The 19,237-nt window shown below is 46.5% G+C and overlaps 8 non-coding genes and 1 pseudogene across 8 annotated transcripts; all 9 read left to right on the top strand.

Moving 5' to 3' along the window:
- Nucleotides 1–1,786: 1,786 nt before the first annotated feature.
- On the top strand, nucleotides 1,787–1,977 carry LOC130330295 (U2 spliceosomal RNA). Its single transcript, XR_008873483.1, has one exon. It is a non-coding gene; the product is annotated as a U2 spliceosomal RNA (small nuclear RNA).
- A 2,090-nt stretch (nucleotides 1,978–4,067) lies between these two features.
- On the top strand, nucleotides 4,068–4,258 carry LOC130330300 (U2 spliceosomal RNA). Its single transcript, XR_008873487.1, has one exon. It is a non-coding gene; the product is annotated as a U2 spliceosomal RNA (small nuclear RNA).
- Nucleotides 4,259–6,343: 2,085 nt separating this feature from the next.
- On the top strand, nucleotides 6,344–6,534 carry LOC130330301 (U2 spliceosomal RNA). Its single transcript, XR_008873488.1, has one exon. It is a non-coding gene; the product is annotated as a U2 spliceosomal RNA (small nuclear RNA).
- A 2,076-nt stretch (nucleotides 6,535–8,610) lies between these two features.
- LOC130330302 (U2 spliceosomal RNA) lies at nucleotides 8,611–8,801 on the top strand. Its single transcript, XR_008873489.1, has one exon. It is a non-coding gene; the product is annotated as a U2 spliceosomal RNA (small nuclear RNA).
- Nucleotides 8,802–10,889: 2,088 nt separating this feature from the next.
- Nucleotides 10,890–11,080, top strand: LOC130330303 (U2 spliceosomal RNA). The gene has a single exon (XR_008873490.1). It is a non-coding gene; the product is annotated as a U2 spliceosomal RNA (small nuclear RNA).
- Nucleotides 11,081–13,185: 2,105 nt separating this feature from the next.
- On the top strand, nucleotides 13,186–13,295 carry LOC130330299 (U2 spliceosomal RNA; annotated as a pseudogene).
- Nucleotides 13,296–14,065: 770 nt separating this feature from the next.
- LOC130330298 (U2 spliceosomal RNA) lies at nucleotides 14,066–14,249 on the top strand. Its single transcript, XR_008873486.1, has one exon. It is a non-coding gene; the product is annotated as a U2 spliceosomal RNA (small nuclear RNA).
- A 2,091-nt stretch (nucleotides 14,250–16,340) lies between these two features.
- LOC130330296 (U2 spliceosomal RNA) lies at nucleotides 16,341–16,531 on the top strand. The gene has a single exon (XR_008873484.1). It is a non-coding gene; the product is annotated as a U2 spliceosomal RNA (small nuclear RNA).
- Nucleotides 16,532–18,612: 2,081 nt separating this feature from the next.
- LOC130330297 (U2 spliceosomal RNA) lies at nucleotides 18,613–18,802 on the top strand. Its single transcript, XR_008873485.1, has one exon. It is a non-coding gene; the product is annotated as a U2 spliceosomal RNA (small nuclear RNA).
- The last annotated feature ends 435 nt before the right edge of the window (nucleotides 18,803–19,237 follow it).

A 19,237-nucleotide genomic window follows, 5' to 3' on the forward strand; every position in this document is an offset into this window, starting at 1 on the left:
ATTGACAAAATAAGATTAATGCTTATGAAGAAATATAAAATCTCATCCCTTCCCCAATATCGCGCCACACCCCTACCCCTTAATTCCCTGGTTGAACGTGATGGACATATGTCTTTTTTCGACCGTACTAACTATGTAACTATGTAACATAACATGGGGGGGGGGGGGGGGGTCTCCTGGCTGTTCACACAGGTGTGTCATTGCTGTACATTGACCATGCATTGCTTCTGTGGTATTGCAAAGGCAAAGACAAATGCTTCCAGCCATCCATTGCACTAATGGATTGGTCATCAGCTGGCTGTCTATGTCCCGCATCAATATAGACCAAAGTACAGAGGGTTAGGCTATGCTATTGTGCACCTACCTGATGCATCAGAAGGTGCGAGGCCCTTGCTAAATTCTGTGCACAGACTTTGAGATCTATGCTTTAGACTGTATCTAAACCTGCTCCAACATGGACTGACATTCTGGCCTACTTTCAGCCGATGCGACTTGTCTGTCGCTGAACAGTCGCTTTTTATGTATTCAGCACCTATGTATAATGTTGTAAAAATGCTCTAGAAGCTAAAGTCGCAGAAATGTCACACATATTTGGCCTGCAACTTTCTGTGCGACAAATTCAGACAGGAAAAATCAGTATAAATCCTTAGAAAATTATCCCCCAGTGTCTCCATCTGCTGGCGGTATTGAATAAGCATTGCTGCACTGATGGGGTATGCATTAGACGAAAAAAAAGAAGAAAAAGAAGAATAATACGCCCAGAAAAGAGGCGAAAAGGAGAAAAACGTAAAAAAACGTGAAAAAAAAGTAAGAGGAAGAGAAGGGAAAAAAAGGTGGAAATGGGTTTAAAAGTGATTTCGGCGGAGAAATATATATATATATATATATATATATATATATATATATATATATATGCGCACACACACACATAGATATAAACGTATTCTCCGTTGAGATATTGCAGCCGCTGCTGTGTCCAGGCCCAGGAGCCTTAGCACTGTGCTGTGATGTCACTCAATACCACTGACATCACTAGGTGTAAACAATATCTCTCCTTTGCTGTGTATGTGACTATGGAGCTGTTTGGTGATGTCGTCTATTACGGCCTTCATAGAAGCAACAGGAGATTGTTGCATCCATCTTGAACCCTCAGAACTACAGTGCTATGATGTCACTCACTTCCACAGGCCTTGCAGAGTGTAAACAACAACAACCCAGCTTTGTTGTGTATGTAACCATAGGGATTTGTGATGTCACCTAGAACCTTCACAGCAGCGACAGCTTTATGAGGAGCATCAGCACTGCTCTGCCTGAGCAGAACCATCACCGCCATAGGTTGTCAAATAACCCGGATTTAACCCACACAGGTAAGTCCAATGGGGTGCAGGCATGTCCTCTATGCTTACAGCTTCCCGTGGGTGTTGGTTTGATACCGTTTGGGGACAGCCAAGGAGGCATCTGCAGGCAACAAAGGTAGGTGTGTGCTTGTGTGTGTGTTTCCTATGCAGATCCTAAGCCCAGTGTCACATGCAAGTAGGAGGAGTAAGAAGGGTTCCTGGCAAATCCGGGTTATGGATTGCATTTAAAAAGGCCCCGTGGGAGTGCAATGGGCCCCTGTCTTGCTGCTTAGCAATAATGGTATGGGTTTAGGTTCTGCTGTGTGTACTGGTGGTTGACTGCCCCCCAGCCCAGAGTGTGCATGGAAAATTGTCTGGCAGCCTCCCTGACAGCAAGCAGTGATAGTGCCCATGAAGGGGACCTTGTTGGGCCCGCCCCTTTCACGGTTATCGCTTCTCGGCCTTTTGGCTAAGATCAAGTGTAGTATCTGTTCTTATCAGTTTAATATCTGATACGTCCCCTATCTGGGGACCATATATTAAATGGATTTTTGAGAACGGGGGCCGATTTCGAAGCTTGCTTCCGTCGCCCTATGCATTGACCCGATATGGCAGTATCTTCGGGTACAGTGCACCACCCCCTTACAGGGTTAAAAAGAAAGATTCCTACTTTCATTGCTACCTGCTTGCTGGCTAGCCAGCTAGCCAGCCCTGTGGGCCTTGCTGCTGCTGCAGCCAAAAAACAAAAGGTGGTGCTGCTGCTGCTTCTGCTGCTTCTGCTTCTGCTTGTGTCTGGCCCCTGTTGGAGCGTCCAGGCACAGGACTTCTGCTGCTGCTGACTAAATGGCCTCCTTAATTGGATCATTTGAGTAGCCAGCACACCTGTGCAGGTAGGGCATGACATGATAGGCAGCTGCCTTGATAGCGGGTGGGTGCTGAATGTTCCTAATTGACAAAATAAGATTAATGCTTATGAAGAAATATAAAATCTCATCCCTTCCCCAATATCGCGCCACACCCCTACCCCTTAATTCCCTGGTTGAACGTGATGGACATATGTCTTTTTTCGACCGTACTAACTATGTAACTATGTAACATAACATGGGGGGGGGGGGGGGTCTCCTGGCTGTTCACACAGGTGTGTCATTGCTGTACATTGACCATGCATTGCTTCTGTGGTATTGCAAAGGCAAAGACAAATGCTTCCAGCCATCCATTGCACTAATGGATTGGTCATCAGCTGGCTGTCTATGTCCCGCATCAATATAGACCAAAGTACAGAGGGTTAGGCTATGCTATTGTGCACCTACCTGATGCATCAGAAGGTGCGAGGCCCTTGCTAAATTCTGTGCACAGACTTTGAGATCTATGCTTTAGACTGTATCTAAACCTGCTCCAACATGGACTGACATTCTGGCCTACTTTCAGCCGATGCGACTTGTCTGTCGCTGAACAGTCGCTTTTTATGTATTCAGCACCTATGTATAATGTTGTAAAAATGCTCTAGAAGCTAAAGTCGCAGAAATGTCACACATATTTGGCCTGCAACTTTCTGTGCGACAAATTCAGACAGGAAAAATCAGTATAAATCCTTAGAAAATTATCCCCCAGTGTCTCCATCTGCTGGCGGTATTGAATAAGCATTGCTGCACTGATGGGGTATGCATTAGACGAAAAAAAAGAAGAAAAAGAAGAATAATACGCCCAGAAAAGAGGCGAAAAGGAGAAAAACGTAAAAAAACGTGAAAAAAAAGTAAGAGGAAGAGAAGGGAAAAAAAGGTGGAAATGGGTTTAAAAGTGATTTCGGCGGAGAAATATATATATATATATATATATATATATATATATATATATATATGCGCACACACACACATAGATATAAACGTATTCTCCGTTGAGATATTGCAGCCGCTGCTGTGTCCAGGCCCAGGAGCCTTAGCACTGTGCTGTGATGTCACTCAATACCACTGACATCACTAGGTGTAAACAACATCTCTCCTTTGCTGTGTATGTGACTATGGAGCTGTTTGGTGATGTCGTCTATTACGGCCTTCATAGAAGCAACAGGAGATTGTTGCATCCATCTTGAACCCTCAGAACTACAGTGCTATGATGTCACTCACTTCCACAGGCCTTGCAGAGTGTAAACAACAACAACCCAGCTTTGTTGTGTATGTAACCATAGGGATTTGTGATGTCACCTAGAACCTTCACAGCAGCGACAGCTTTATGAGGAGCATCAGCACTGCTCTGCCTGAGCAGAACCATCACCGCCATAGGTTGTCAAATAACCCGGATTTAACCCACACAGGTAAGTCCAATGGGGTGCAGGCATGTCCTCTATGCTTACAGCTTCCCGTGGGTGTTGGTTTGATACCGTTTGGGGACAGCCAAGGAGGCATCTGCAGGCAACAAAGGTAGGTGTGTGCTTGTGTGTGTGTTTCCTATGCAGATCCTAAGCCCAGTGTCACATGCAAGTAGGAGGAGTAAGAAGGGTTCCTGGCAAATCCGGGTTATGGATTGCATTTAAAAAGGCCCCGTGGGAGTGCAATGGGCCCCTGTCTTGCTGCTTAGCAATAATGGTATGGGTTTAGGTTCTGCTGTGTGTACTGGTGGTTGACTGCCCCCCAGCCCAGAGTGTGCATGGAAAATTGTCTGGCAGCCTCCCTGACAGCAAGCAGTGATAGTGCCCATGAAGGGGACCTTGTTGGGCCCGCCCCTTTCACGGTTATCGCTTCTCGGCCTTTTGGCTAAGATCAAGTGTAGTATCTGTTCTTATCAGTTTAATATCTGATACGTCCCCTATCTGGGGACCATATATTAAATGGATTTTTGAGAACGGGGGCCGATTTCGAAGCTTGCTTCCGTCGCCCTATGCATTGACCCGATATGGCAGTATCTTCGGGTACAGTGCACCACCCCCTTACAGGGTTAAAAAGAAAGATTCCTACTTTCATTGCTACCTGCTTGCTGGCTAGCCAGCTAGCCAGCCCTGTGGGCCTTGCTGCTGCTGCTGCAGCCAAAAAACAAAAGGTGGTGCTGCTGCTGCTTCTGCTGCTTCTGCTTCTGCTTGTGTCTGGCCCCTGTTGGAGCGTCCAGGCACAGGACTTCTGCTGCTGCTGACTAAATGGCCTCCTTAATTGGATCATTTGAGTAGCCAGCACACCTGTGCAGGTAGGGCATGACATGATAGGCAGCTGCCTTGATAGCGGGTGGGTGCTGAATGTTCCTAATTGACAAAATAAGATTAATGCTTATGAAGAAATATAAAATCTCATCCCTTCCCCAATATCGCGCCACACCCCTACCCCTTAATTCCCTGGTTGAACGTGATGGACATATGTCTTTTTTCGACCGTACTAACTATGTAACTATGTAACATAACATGGGGGGGGGGGGGGGGGTCTCCTGGCTGTTCACACAGGTGTGTCATTGCTGTACATTGACCATGCATTGCTTCTGTGGTATTGCAAAGGCAAAGACAAATGCTTCCAGCCATCCATTGCACTAATGGATTGGTCATCAGCTGGCTGTCTATGTCCCGCATCAATATAGACCAAAGTACAGAGGGTTAGGCTATGCTATTGTGCACCTACCTGATGCATCAGAAGGTGCGAGGCCCTTGCTAAATTCTGTGCACAGACTTTGAGATCTATACTTTAGACTGTATCTAAACCTGCTCCAACATGGACTGACATTCTGGCCTACTTTCAGCCGATGCGACTTGTCTGTCGCTGAACAGTCGCTTTTTATGTATTCAGCACCTATGTATAATGTTGTAAAAATGCTCTAGAAGCTAAAGTCGCAGAAATGTCACACATATTTGGCCTGCAACTTTCTGTGCGACAAATTCAGACAGGAAAAATCTGTATAAATCCTTAGAAAATTATCCCCCAGTGTCTCCATCTGCTGGCGGTATTGAATAAGCATTGCTGCACTGATGGGGTATGCATTAGACGAAAAAAAAGAAGAAAAAGAAGAATAATACGCCCAGAAAAGAGGCGAAAAGGAGAAAAACGTAAAAAAACGTGAAAAAAAAGTAAGAGGAAGAGAAGGGAAAAAAAGGTGGAAATGGGTTTAAAAGTGATTTCGGCGGAGAAATATATATATATATATATATATATATATATATATGCGCACACACACACATAGATATAAACGTATTCTCCGTTGAGATATTGCAGCCGCTGCTGTGTCCAGGCCCAGGAGCCTTAGCACTGTGCTGTGATGTCACTCAATACCACTGACATCACTAGGTGTAAACAACATCTCTCCTTTGCTGTGTATGTGACTATGGAGCTGTTTGGTGATGTCGTCTATTACGGCCTTCATAGAAGCAACAGGAGATTGTTGCATCCATCTTGAACCCTCAGAACTACAGTGCTATGATGTCACTCACTTCCACAGGCCTTGCAGAGTGTAAACAACAACAACCCAGCTTTGTTGTGTATGTAACCATAGGGATTTGTGATGTCACCTAGAACCTTCACAGCAGCGACAGCTTTATGAGGAGCATCAGCACTGCTCTGCCTGAGCAGAACCATCACCGCCATAGGTTGTCAAATAACCCGGATTTAACCCACACAGGTAAGTCCAATGGGGTGCAGGCATGTCCTCTATGCTTACAGCTTCCCGTGGGTGTTGGTTTGATACCGTTTGGGGACAGCCAAGGAGGCATCTGCAGGCAACAAAGGTAGGTGTGTGCTTGTGTGTGTGTTTCCTATGCAGATCCTAAGCCCAGTGTCACATGCAAGTAGGAGGAGTAAGAAGGGTTCCTGGCAAATCCGGGTTATGGATTGCATTTAAAAAGGCCCCGTGGGAGTGCAATGGGCCCCTGTCTTGCTGCTTAGCAATAATGGTATGGGTTTAGGTTCTGCTGTGTGTACTGGTGGTTGACTGCCCCCCAGCCCAGAGTGTGCATGGAAAATTGTCTGGCAGCCTCCCTGACAGCAAGCAGTGATAGTGCCCATGAAGGGGACCTTGTTGGGCCCGCCCCTTTCACGGTTATCGCTTCTCGGCCTTTTGGCTAAGATCAAGTGTAGTATCTGTTCTTATCAGTTTAATATCTGATACGTCCCCTATCTGGGGACCATATATTAAATGGATTTTTGAGAACGGGGGCCGATTTCGAAGCTTGCTTCCGTCGCCCTATGCATTGACCCGATATGGCAGTATCTTCGGGTACAGTGCACCACCCCCTTACAGGGTTAAAAAGAAAGATTCCTACTTTCATTGCTACCTGCTTGCTGGCTAGCCAGCTAGCCAGCCCTGTGGGCCTTGCTGCTGCTGCAGCCAAAAAACAAAAGGTGGTGCTGCTGCTGCTGCTTCTGCTTGTGTCTGGCCCCTGTTGGAGCGTCCAGGCACAGGACTTCTGCTGCTGCTGACTAAATGGCCTCCTTAATTGGATCATTTGAGTAGCCAGCACACCTGTGCAGGTAGGGCATGACATGATAGGCAGCTGCCTTGATAGCGGGTGGGTGCTGAATGTTCCTAATTGACAAAATAAGATTAATGCTTATGAAGAAATATAAAATCTCATCCCTTCCCCAATATCGCGCCACACCCCTACCCCTTAATTCCCTGGTTGAACGTGATGGACATATGTCTTTTTTCGACCGTACTAACTATGTTACTATGTAACATAACATGGGGGGGGGGGGGGGTCTCCTGGCTGTTCACACAGGTGTGTCATTGCTGTACATTGACCATGCATTGCTTCTGTGGTATTGCAAAGGCAAAGACAAATGCTTCCAGCCATCCATTGCACTAATGGATTGGTCATCAGCTGGCTGTCTATGTCCCGCATCAATATAGACCAAAGTACAGAGGGTTAGGCTATGCTATTGTGCACCTACCTGATGCATCAGAAGGTGCGAGGCCCTTGCTAAATTCTGTGCACAGACTTTGAGATCTATGCTTTAGACTGTATCTAAACCTGCTCCAACATGGACTGACATTCTGGCCTACTTTCAGCCGATGCGACTTGTCTGTCGCTGAACAGTCGCTTTTTATGTATTCAGCACCTATGTATAATGTTGTAAAAATGCTCTAGAAGCTAAAGTCGCAGAAATGTCACACATATTTGGCCTGCAACTTTCTGTGCGACAAATTCAGACAGGAAAAATCAGTATAAATCCTTAGAAAATTATCCCCCAGTGTCTCCATCTGCTGGCGGTATTGAATAAGCATTGCTGCACTGATGGGGTATGCATTAGACGAAAAAAAAGAAGAAAAAGAAGAATAATACGCCCAGAAAAGAGGCGAAAAGGAGAAAAACGTAAAAAAACGTGAAAAAAAAGTAAGAGGAAGAGAAGGGAAAAAAAGGTGGAAATGGGTTTAAAAGTGATTTCGGCGGAGAAATATATATATATATATATATATATATATATATATATATATATGCGCACACACACACATAGATATAAACGTATTCTCCGTTGAGATATTGCAGCCGCTGCTGTGTCCAGGCCCAGGAGCCTTAGCACTGTGCTGTGATGTCACTCAATACCACTGACATCACTAGGTGTAAACAACATCTCTCCTTTGCTGTGTATGTGACTATGGAGCTGTTTGGTGATGTCGTCTATTACGGCCTTCATAGAAGCAACAGGAGATTGTTGCATCCATCTTGAACCCTCAGAACTACAGTGCTATGATGTCACTCACTTCCACAGGCCTTGCAGAGTGTAAACAACAACAACCCAGCTTTGTTGTGTATGTAACCATAGGGATTTGTGATGTCACCTAGAACCTTCACAGCAGCGACAGCTTTATGAGGAGCATCAGCACTGCTCTGCCTGAGCAGAACCATCACCGCCATAGGTTGTCAAATAACCCGGATTTAACCCACACAGGTAAGTCCAATGGGGTGCAGGCATGTCCTCTATGCTTACAGCTTCCCGTGGGTGTTGGTTTGATACCGTTTGGGGACAGCCAAGGAGGCATCTGCAGGCAACAAAGGTAGGTGTGTGCTTGTGTGTGTGTTTCCTATGCAGATCCTAAGCCCAGTGTCACATGCAAGTAGGAGGAGTAAGAAGGGTTCCTGGCAAATCCGGGTTATGGATTGCATTTAAAAAGGCCCCGTGGGAGTGCAATGGGCCCCTGTCTTGCTGCTTAGCAATAATGGTATGGGTTTAGGTTCTGCTGTGTGTACTGGTGGTTGACTGCCCCCCAGCCCAGAGTGTGCATGGAAAATTGTCTGGCAGCCTCCCTGACAGCAAGCAGTGATAGTGCCCATGAAGGGGACCTTGTTGGGCCCGCCCCTTTCACGGTTATCGCTTCTCGGCCTTTTGGCTAAGATCAAGTGTAGTATCTGTTCTTATCAGTTTAATATCTGATACGTCCCCTATCTGGGGACCATATATTAAATGGATTTTTGAGAACGGGGGCCGATTTCGAAGCTTGCTTCCGTCGCCCTATGCATTGACCCGATATGGCAGTATCTTCGGGTACAGTGCACCACCCCCTTACAGGGTTAAAAAGAAAGATTCCTACTTTCATTGCTACCTGCTTGCTGGCTAGCCAGCTAGCCAGCCCTGTGGGCCTTGCTGCTGCTGCTGCAGCCAAAAAACAAAAGGTGGTGCTTCTGCTGCTTCTGCTTCTGCTTGTGTCTGGCCCCTGTTGGAGCGTCCAGGCACAGGACTTCTGCTGCTGCTGACTAAATGGCCTCCTTAATTGGATCATTTGAGTAGCCAGCACACCTGTGCAGGTAGGGCATGACATGATAGGCAGCTGCCTTGATAGCGGGTGGGTGCTGAATGTTCCTAATTGACAAAATAAGATTAATGCTTATGAAGAAATATAAAATCTCATCCCTTCCCCAATATCGCGCCACACCCCTACCCCTTAATTCCCTGGTTGAACGTGATGGACATATGTCTTTTTTCGACCGTACTAACTATGTAACTATGTAACTTAACATGGGGGGGGGGGGGGGGGGGTCTCCTGGCTGTTCACACAGGTGTGTCATTGCTGTACATTGACCATGCATTGCTTCTGTGGTATTGCAAAGGCAAAGACAAATGCTTCCAGCCATCCATTGCACTAATGGATTGGTCATCAGCTGGCTGTCTATGTCCCGCATCAATATAGACCAAAGTACAGAGGGTTAGGCTATGCTATTGTGCACCTACCTGATGCATCAGAAGGTGCGAGGCCCTTGCTAAATTCTGTGCACAGACTTTGAGATCTATGCTTTAGACTGTATCTAAACCTGCTCCAACATGGACTGACATTCTGGCCTACTTTCAGCCGATGCGACTTGTCTGTCGCTGAACAGTCGCTTTTTATGTATTCAGCACCTATGTATAATGTTGTAAAAATGCTCTAGAAGCTAAAGTCGCAGAAATGTCTCACATATTTGGCCTGCAACTTTCTGTGCGACAAATTCAGACAGGAAAAATCAGTATAAATCCTTAGAAAATTATCCCCCAGTGTCTCCATCTGCTGGCGGTATTGAATAAGCATTGCTGCACTGATGGGGTATGCATTAGACGAAAAAAAAGAAGAAAAAGAAGAATAATACGCCCAGAAAAGAGGCGAAAAGGAGAAAAACGTAAAAAAACGTGAAAAAAAAGTAAGAGGAAGAGAAGGGAAAAAAAGGTGGAAATGGGTTTAAAAGTGATTTCGGCGGAGAAATATATATATATATATATATATATATATATATATATATATATATGCGCACACACACACATAGATATAAACGTATTCTCCGTTGAGATATTGCAGCCGCTGCTGTGTCCAGGCCCAGGAGCCTTAGCACTGTGCTGTGATGTCACTCAATACCACTGACATCACTAGGTGTAAACAACATCTCTCCTTTGCTGTGTATGTGACTATGGAGCTGTTTGGTGATGTCGTCTATTACGGCCTTCATAGAAGCAACAGGAGATTGTTGCATCCATCTTGAACCCTCAGAACTACAGTGCTATGATGTCACTCACTTCCACAGGCCTTGCAGAGTGTAAACAACAACAACCCAGCTTTGTTGTGTATGTAACCATAGGGATTTGTGATGTCACCTAGAACCTTCACAGCAGCGACAGCTTTATGAGGAGCATCAGCACTGCTCTGCCTGAGCAGAACCATCACCGCCATAGGTTGTCAAATAACCCGGATTTAACCCACACAGGTAAGTCCAATGGGGTGCAGGCATGTCCTCTATGCTTACAGCTTCCCGTGGGTGTTGGTTTGATACCGTTTGGGGACAGCCAAGGAGGCATCTGCAGGCAACAAAGGTAGGTGTGTGCTTGTGTGTGTGTTTCCTATGCAGATCCTAAGCCCAGTGTCACATGCAAGTAGGAGGAGTAAGAAGGGTTCCTGGCAAATCCGGGTTATGGATTGCATTTAAAAAGGCCCCGTGGGAGTGCAATGGGCCCCTGTCTTGCTGCTTAGCAATAATGGTATGGGTTTAGGTTCTGCTGTGTGTACTGGTGGTTGACTGCCCCCCAGCCCAGAGTGTGCATGGAAAATTGTCTGGCAGCCTCCCTGACAGCAAGCAGTGATAGTGCCCATGAAGGGGACCTTGTTGGGCCCGCCCCTTTCACGGTTATCGCTTCTCGGCCTTTTGGCTAAGATCAAGTGTAGTATCTGTTCTTATCAGTTTAATATCTGATACGTCCCCTATCTGGGGACCATATATTAAATGGATTTTTGAGAACGGGGGCCGATTTCGAAGCTTGCTTCCGTCGCCCTATGCATTGACCCGATATGGCAGTATCTTCGGGTACAGTGCACCACCCCCTTACAGGGTTAAAAAGAAAGATTCCTACTTTCATTGCTACCTGCTTGCTGGCTAGCCAGCTAGCCAGCCCTGTGGGCCTTGCTGCTGCTGCAGCCAAAAAACAAAAGGTGGTGCTGCTGCTGCTTCTGCTGCTTCTGCTTCTGCTTGTGTCTGGCCCCTGTTGGAGCGTCCAGGCACAGGACTTCTGCTGCTGCTGACTAAATGGCCTCCTTAATTGGATCATTTGAGTAGCCAGCACACCTGTGCAGGTAGGGCATGACATGATAGGCAGCTGCCTTGATAGCGGGTGGGTGCTGAATGTTCCTAATTGACAAAATAAGATTAATGCTTATGAAGAAATATAAAATCTCATCCCTTCCCCAATATCGCGCCACACCCCTACCCCTTAATTCCCTGGTTGAACGTGATGGACATATGTCTTTTTTCGACCGTACTAACTATGTAACTATGTAACATAACATGGGGGGGGGGGGGGGGTCTCCTGGCTGTTCACACAGGTGTGTCATTGCTGTACATTGACCATGCATTGCTTCTGTGGTATTGCAAAGGCAAAGACAAATGCTTCCAGCCATCCATTGCACTAATGGATTGGTCATCAGCTGGCTGTCTATGTCCCGCATCAATATAGACCAAAGTACAGAGGGTTAGGCTATGCTATTGTGCACCTACCTGATGCATCAGAAGGTGCGAGGCCCTTGCTAAATTCTGTGCACAGACTTTGAGATCTATGCTTTAGACTGTATCTAAACCTGCTCCAACATGGACTGACATTCTGGCCTACTTTCAGCCGATGCGACTTGTCTGTCGCTGAACAGTCGCTTTTTATGTATTCAGCACCTATGTATAATGTTGTAAAAATGCTCTAGAAGCTAAAGTCGCAGAAATGTCACACATATTTGGCCTGCAACTTTCTGTGCGACAAATTCAGACAGGAAAAATCAGTATAAATCCTTAGAAAATTATCCCCCAGTGTCTCCATCTGCTGGCGGTATTGAATAAGCATTGCTGCACTGATGGGGTATGCATTAGACGAAAAAAAAGAAGAAAAAGAAGAATAATACGCCCAGAAAAGAGGCGAAAAGGAGAAAAACGTAAAAAAACTTGAAAAAAAAGTAAGAGGAAGAGAAGGGAAAAAAAGGTGGAAATGGGTTTAAAAGTGATTTCGGCGGAGAAATATATATATATATATATATATATATATATATATATATATATATATATATATATATACGCGCACACACACACATATATATAAACGTATTCTCCGTTGAGATATTGCAGCCGCTGCTGTGTCCAGGCCCAGGAGCCTTAGCACTGTGCTGTGATGTCACTCAATACCACTGACATCACTAGGTGTAAACAACATCTCTCCTTTGCTGTGTATGTGACTATGGAGCTGTTTGGTGATGTCGTCTATTACGGCCTTCATAGAAGCAACAGGAGATTGTTGCATCCATCTTGAACCCTCAGAACTACAGTGCTATGATGTCACTCACTTCCACAGGCCTTGCAGAGTGTAAACAACAACAACCCAGCTTTGTTGTGTATGTAACCATAGGGATTTGTGATGTCACCTAGAACCTTCACAGCAGCGACAGCTTTATGAGGAGCATCAGCACTGCTCTGCCTGAGCAGAACCATCACCGCCATAGGTTGTCAAATAACCCGGATTTAACCCACACAGGTAAGTCCAATGGGGTGCAGGCATGTCCTCTATGCTTACAGCTTCCCGTGGGTGTTGGTTTGATACCGTTTGGGGACAGCCAAGGAGGCATCTGCAGGCAACAAAGGTAGGTGTGTGCTTGTGTGTGTGTTTCCTATGCAGATCCTAAGCCCAGTGTCACATGCAAGTAGGAGGAGTAAGAAGGGTTCCTGGCAAATCCGGGTTATGGATTGCATTTAAAAAGGCCCCGTGGGAGTGCAATGGGCCCCTGTCTTGCTGCTTAGCAATAATGGTATGGGTTTAGGTTCTGCTGTGTGTACTGGTGGTTGACTGCCCCCCAGCCCAGAGTGTGCATGGAAAATTGTCTGGCAGCCTCCCTGACAGCAAGCAGTGATAGTGCCCATGAAGGGGACCTTGTTGGGCCCGCCCCTTTCACGGTTATCGCTTCTCGGCCTTTTGGCTAAGATCAAGTGTAGTATCTGTTCTTATCAGTTTTTCATGCCGGTGTACCGTAACGCCGGTATGGGGCTGGTGGGGATGGGTGCTGCATGGAGGATGCAGGTGTACCAGGGCTTTCCGGGGCTGGTTCTGAGGAATCAGCTCGACGGCTGCACCGATGTGACCTGTTCCCTCCGGGTCTCGCCATGAGGCTGAGAGGGTCTAGAGCCGAGGTACTTTTGTGCCTCGGGGAGTGGTGACCCCGAGGTGCCGAAACTCACTGGGAGAATAGACTCACTGAGTTGAAGCACGGGCACCATAATCTCTTCACCTTGTGGCACTCACCTCTTGATTCCCGGCCTTCTGGCTAGGATCAGAGAAATTTTTATAGATCCGGCCGGATGTCCGGGCAGTATATCTGCACACATTCACTTATTTATTTCTTTTTTGTCTCACTGTGTCACTTTTTGCGTGTTGTGTGTTCACAGGATTTGTCAGGATGCGGTAGCCCTTCTGGGTGTCCCTCCTGGCGGTCTAGGGAGGTGTGTGTGGCCATTAGGTTCCGCACCTCCCTGCAAACACCCCGGGTACTCCTGCTTTGGCAGGGTACCTACCGTAATCGGCTCTGCGGGCAGATACCTTGGCTAACGCCAAGGGGGATGCCGGGAGCATTTGTGGTCCCCTAGTAGCTTCGGCGAAAAGGGACATCGAACCTGGAACCTCGCAGGTACCTTTTGGTCCGGAGGCGAAGGGTAAGGTTTGTTGGGGGGCCTCTCTCCTATCGGAGAAGGGCTTGCGATAGACCGCATCCTTTGTGCACGTTTTTTTAGTGTAACACGTTTGCACTTTTTCTTGCACTTTGGGTGAATCGAAAGCACGTTCCTCGGCTTTAGATAAAAAAAAAAAAAAAAAATCTGTTCTTATCAGTTTAATATCTGATACGTCCCCTATCTGGGGACCATATATTAAATGGATTTTTGAGAACGGGGGCCGATTTCGAAGCTTGCTTCCGTCGCCCTATGCATTGACCCGATATGGCAGTATCTTCGGGTACAGTGCACCACCCCCTTACAGGGTTAAAAAGAAAGATTCCTACTTTCATTGCTACCTGCTTGCTGGCTAGCCAGCTAGCCAGCCCTGTGGGCCTTGCTGCTGCTGCAGCCAAAAAACAAAAGGTGGTGCTGCTGCTGCTTCTGCTGCTTCTGCTTCTGCTTGTGTCTGGCCCCTGTTGGAGCGTCCAGGCACAGGACTTCTGCTGCTGCTGACTAAATGGCCTCCTTAATTGGATCATTTGAGTAGCCAGCACACCTGTGCAGGTAGGGCATGACATGATAGGCAGCTGCCTTGATAGCGGGTGGGTGCTGAATGTTCCTAATTGACAAAATAAGATTAATGCTTATGAAGAAATATAAAATCTCATCCCTTCCCCAATATCGCGCCACACCCCTACCCCTTAATTCCCTGGTTGAACGTGATGGACATATGTCTTTTTTCGACCGTACTAACTATGTAACTATGTAACATAACATGGGGGGGGGGGGGGGGGGTCTCCTGGCTGTTCACACAGGTGTGTCATTGCTGTACATTGACCATGCATTGCTTCTGTGGTATTGCAAAGGCAAAGACAAATGCTTCCAGCCATCCATTGCACTAATGGATTGGTCATCAGCTGGCTGTCTATGTCCCGCATCAATATAGACCAAAGTACAGAGGGTTAGGCTATGCTATTGTGCACCTACCTGATGCATCAGAAGGTGCGAGGCCCTTGCTAAATTCTGTGCACAGACTTTGAGATCTATGCTTTAGACTGTATCTAAACCTGCTCCAACATGGACTGACATTCTGGCCTACTTTCAGCCGATGCGACTTGTCTGTCGCTGAACAGTCGCTTTTTATGTATTCAGCACCTATGTATAATGTTGTAAAAATGCTCTAGAAGCTAAAGTCGCAGAAATGTCACACATATTTGGCCTGCAACTTTCTGTGCGACAAATTCAGACAGGAAAAATCAGTATAAATCCTTAGAAAATTATCCCCCAGTGTCTCCATCTGCTGGCGGTATTGAATAAGCATTGCTGCACTGATGGGGTATGCATTAGACGAAAAAAAAGAAGAAAAAGAAGAATAATACGCCCAGAAAAGAGGCGAAAAGGAGAAAAACGTAAAAAAACGTGAAAAAAAAGTAAGAGGAAGAGAAGGGAAAAAAAAGGTGGAAATGGGTTTAAAAGTGATTTCGGCGGAGAAATATATATATATATATATATATATATATATATATATATATGCGCACACACACACATAGATATAAACGTATTCTCCGTTGAGATATTGCAGCCGCTGCTGTGTCCAGGCCCAGGAGCCTTAGCACTGTGCTGTGATGTCACTCAATACCACTGACATCACTAGGTGTAAACAACATCTCTCCTTTGCTGTGTATGTGACTATGGAGCTGTTTGGTGATGTCGTCTATTACGGCCTTCATAGAAGCAACAGGAGATTGTTGCATCCATCTTGAACCCTCAGAACTACAGTGCTATGATGTCACTCACTTCCACAGGCCTTGCAGAGTGTAAACAACAACAACCCAGCTTTGTTGTGTATGTAACCATAGGGATTTGTGATGTCACCTAGAACCTTCACAGCAGCGACAGCTTTATGAGGAGCATCAGCACTGCTCTGCCTGAGCAGAACCATCACCGCCATAGGTTGTCAAATAACCCGGATTTAACCCACACAGGTAAGTCCAATGGGGTGCAGGCATGTCCTCTATGCTTACAGCTTCCCGTGGGTGTTGGTTTGATACCGTTTGGGGACAGCCAAGGAGGCATCTGCAGGCAACAAAGGTAGGTGTGTGCTTGTGTGTGTGTTTCCTATGCAGATCCTAAGCCCAGTGTCACATGCAAGTAGGAGGAGTAAGAAGGGTTCCTGGCAAATCCGGGTTATGGATTGCATTTAAAAAGGCCCCGTGGGAGTGCAATGGGCCCCTGTCTTGCTGCTTAGCAATAATGGTATGGGTTTAGGTTCTGCTGTGTGTACTGGTGGTTGACTGCCCCCCAGCCCAGAGTGTGCATGGAAAATTGTCTGGCAGCCTCCCTGACAGCAAGCAGTGATAGTGCCCATGAAGGGGACCTTGTTGGGCCCCGCCCCTTTCACGGTTATCGCTTCTCGGCCTTTTGGCTAAGATCAAGTGTAGTATCTGTTCTTATCAGTTTAATATCTGATACGTCCCCTATCTGGGGACCATATATTAAATGGATTTTTGAGAACGGGGGCCGATTTCGAAGCTTGCTTCCGTCGCCCTATGCATTGACCCGATATGGCAGTATCTTCGGGTACAGTGCACCACCCCCTTACAGGGTTAAAAAGAAAGATTCCTACTTTCATTGCTACCTGCTTGCTGGCTAGCCAGCTAGCCAGCCCTGTGGGCCTTGCTGCTGCTGCAGCCAAAAAACAAAAGGTGGTGCTGCTGCTGCTTCTGCTGCTTCTGCTTCTGCTTGTGTCTGGCCCTGTTGGAGCGTCCAGGCACAGGACTTCTGCTGCTGCTGACTAAATGGCCTCCTTAATTGGATCATTTGAGTAGCCAGCACACCTGTGCAGGTAGGGCATGACATGATAGGCAGCTGCCTTGATAGCGGGTGGGTGCTGAATGTTCCTAATTGACAAAATAAGATTAATGCTTATGAAGAAATATAAAATCTCATCCCTTCCCCAATATCGCGCCACACCCCTACCCCTTAATTCCCTGGTTGAACGTGATGGACATATGTCTTTTTTCGACCGTACTAACTATGTAACTATGTAACATAACATGGGGGGGGGGGGGGGGGGGGTCTCCTGGCTGTTCACACAGGTGTGTCATTGCTGTACATTGACCATGCATTGCTTCTGTGGTATTAAGGCAAAGACAAATGCTTCCAGCCATCCATTGCACTAATGGATTGGTCATCAGCTGGCTGTCTATGTCCCGCATCAATATAGACCAAAGTACAGAGGGTTAGGCTATGCTATTGTGCACCTACCTGATGCATCAGAAGGTGCGAGGCCCTTGCTAAATTCTGTGCACAGACTTTGAGATCTATGCTTTAGACTGTATCTAAACCTGCTCCAACATGGACTGACATTCTGGCCTACTTTCAGCGATGCGACTTGTCTGTCGCTGAACAGTCGCTTTTTATGTATTCAGCACCTATGTATAATGTTGTAAAAATGCTCTAGAAGCTAAAGTCGCAGAAATGTCACACATATTTGGCCTGCAACTTCTGTGCGACAAATTCAGACAGGAAAAATCAGTATAAATCCTTAGAAAATTATCCCCAGTGTCTCCATCTGCTGGCGGTATTGAATAAGCATTGCTGCACTGATGGGGTATGCATTAGACGAAAAAAAAGAAGAAAAAGAAGAATAATACGCCCAGAAAAGAGGCGAAAAGGAGAAAAACGTAAAAAAACGTGAAAAAAAAGTAAGAGGAAGAGAAGGGAAAAAAAGTGGAAATGGTTTAAAAGTGATTTCGGCGGAGAAATATATATATATATATATATATATATATATATATATATATATGCGCACACACACACATAGATATAAACGTATTCTCCGTTGAGATATTGCAGCCGCTGCTGTGTCCAGGCCCAGGAGCCTTAGCACTGTGCTGTGATGTCACTCAATACCACTGACATCACTAGGTGTAAACAACATCTCTCCTTTGCTGTGTATGTGACTATGGAGCTGTTTGGTGATGTCGTCTATTACGGCCTTCATAGAAGCAACAGGAGATTGTTGCATCCATCTTGAACCCTCAGAACTACAGTGCTATGATGTCACTCACTTCCACAGGCCTTGCAGAGTGTAAACAACAACAACCCAGCTTTGTTGTGTATGTAACCATAGGGATTTGTGATGTCACCTAGAACCTTCACAGCAGCGACAGCTTTATGAGGAGCATCAGCACTGCTCTGCCTGAGCAGAACCATCACCGCCATAGGTTGTCAAATAACCCGGATTTAACCCACACAGGTAAGTCCAATGGGGTGCAGGCATGTCCTCTATGCTTACAGCTTCCCGTGGGTGTGGTTTGATACCGTTTGGGGACAGCCAAGGAGGCATCTGCAGGCAACAAAGGTAGGTGTGTGCTTGTGTGTGTGTTTCCTATGCAGATCCTAAGCCCAGTGTCACATGCAAGTAGGAGGAGTAAGAAGGGTTCCTGGCAAATCCGGGTTATGGATTGCATTTAAAAAGGCCCCGGGGAGTGCAATGGGCCCCTGTCTTGCTGCTTAGCAATAATGGTATGGTTTAGGTTCTGCTGTGTGTACTGGTGGTTGACTGCCCCCCAGCCCAGAGTGTGCATGGAAAATTGTCTGGCAGCCTCCCTGACAGCAAGCAGTGATAGTGCCCATGAAGGGGACCTTGTTGGGCCCGCCCCTTTCACGGTTATCGCTTCTCGGCCTTTTGGCTAAGATCAAGTGTAGTATCTGTTCTTATCAGTTTAATATCTGATACGTCCCCTATCTGGGGACCATATATTAAATGGATTTTTGAGAACGGGGCCGATTTCGAAGCTTGCTTCCGTCGCCCTATGCATTGACCCGATATGGCAGTATCTTCGGGTACAGTGCACCACCCCCTTACAGGGTTAAAAAGAAAGATTCCTACTTTCATTGCTACCTGCTTGCTGGCTAGCCAGCTAGCCAGCCCTGTGGGCCCTTGCTGCTGCTGCAGCCAAAAAACAAAAGGTGGTGCTGCTTGCTGCTTCTGCTTCTGCTTGTGTCTGGCCCCTGTTGGAGCGTCCAGCACAGGACTTCTGCTGCTGCTGACTAAATGGCCTCCTTATTGGATCATTTGAGTAGCCAGCACACCTGTGCAGGTAGGGCATGACATGATAGGCAGCTGCCTTGATAGCGGGTGGGTGCTGAATGTTCCTAATTGACAAAATAAGATTAATGCTTATGAAGAAATATAAAATCTCATCCCTTCCCCAATATCGCGCCACACCCCTACCCTTAATTCCCTGTTGAACGTGATGGACATATGTCTTTTTTCGACCGTACTAACTATGTA

Source organism: Hyla sarda, unplaced genomic scaffold, assembly GCF_029499605.1.
Source record: "Hyla sarda isolate aHylSar1 unplaced genomic scaffold, aHylSar1.hap1 scaffold_3327, whole genome shotgun sequence".
NCBI classification, from domain to species: domain Eukaryota; kingdom Metazoa; phylum Chordata; class Amphibia; order Anura; family Hylidae; genus Hyla; species Hyla sarda.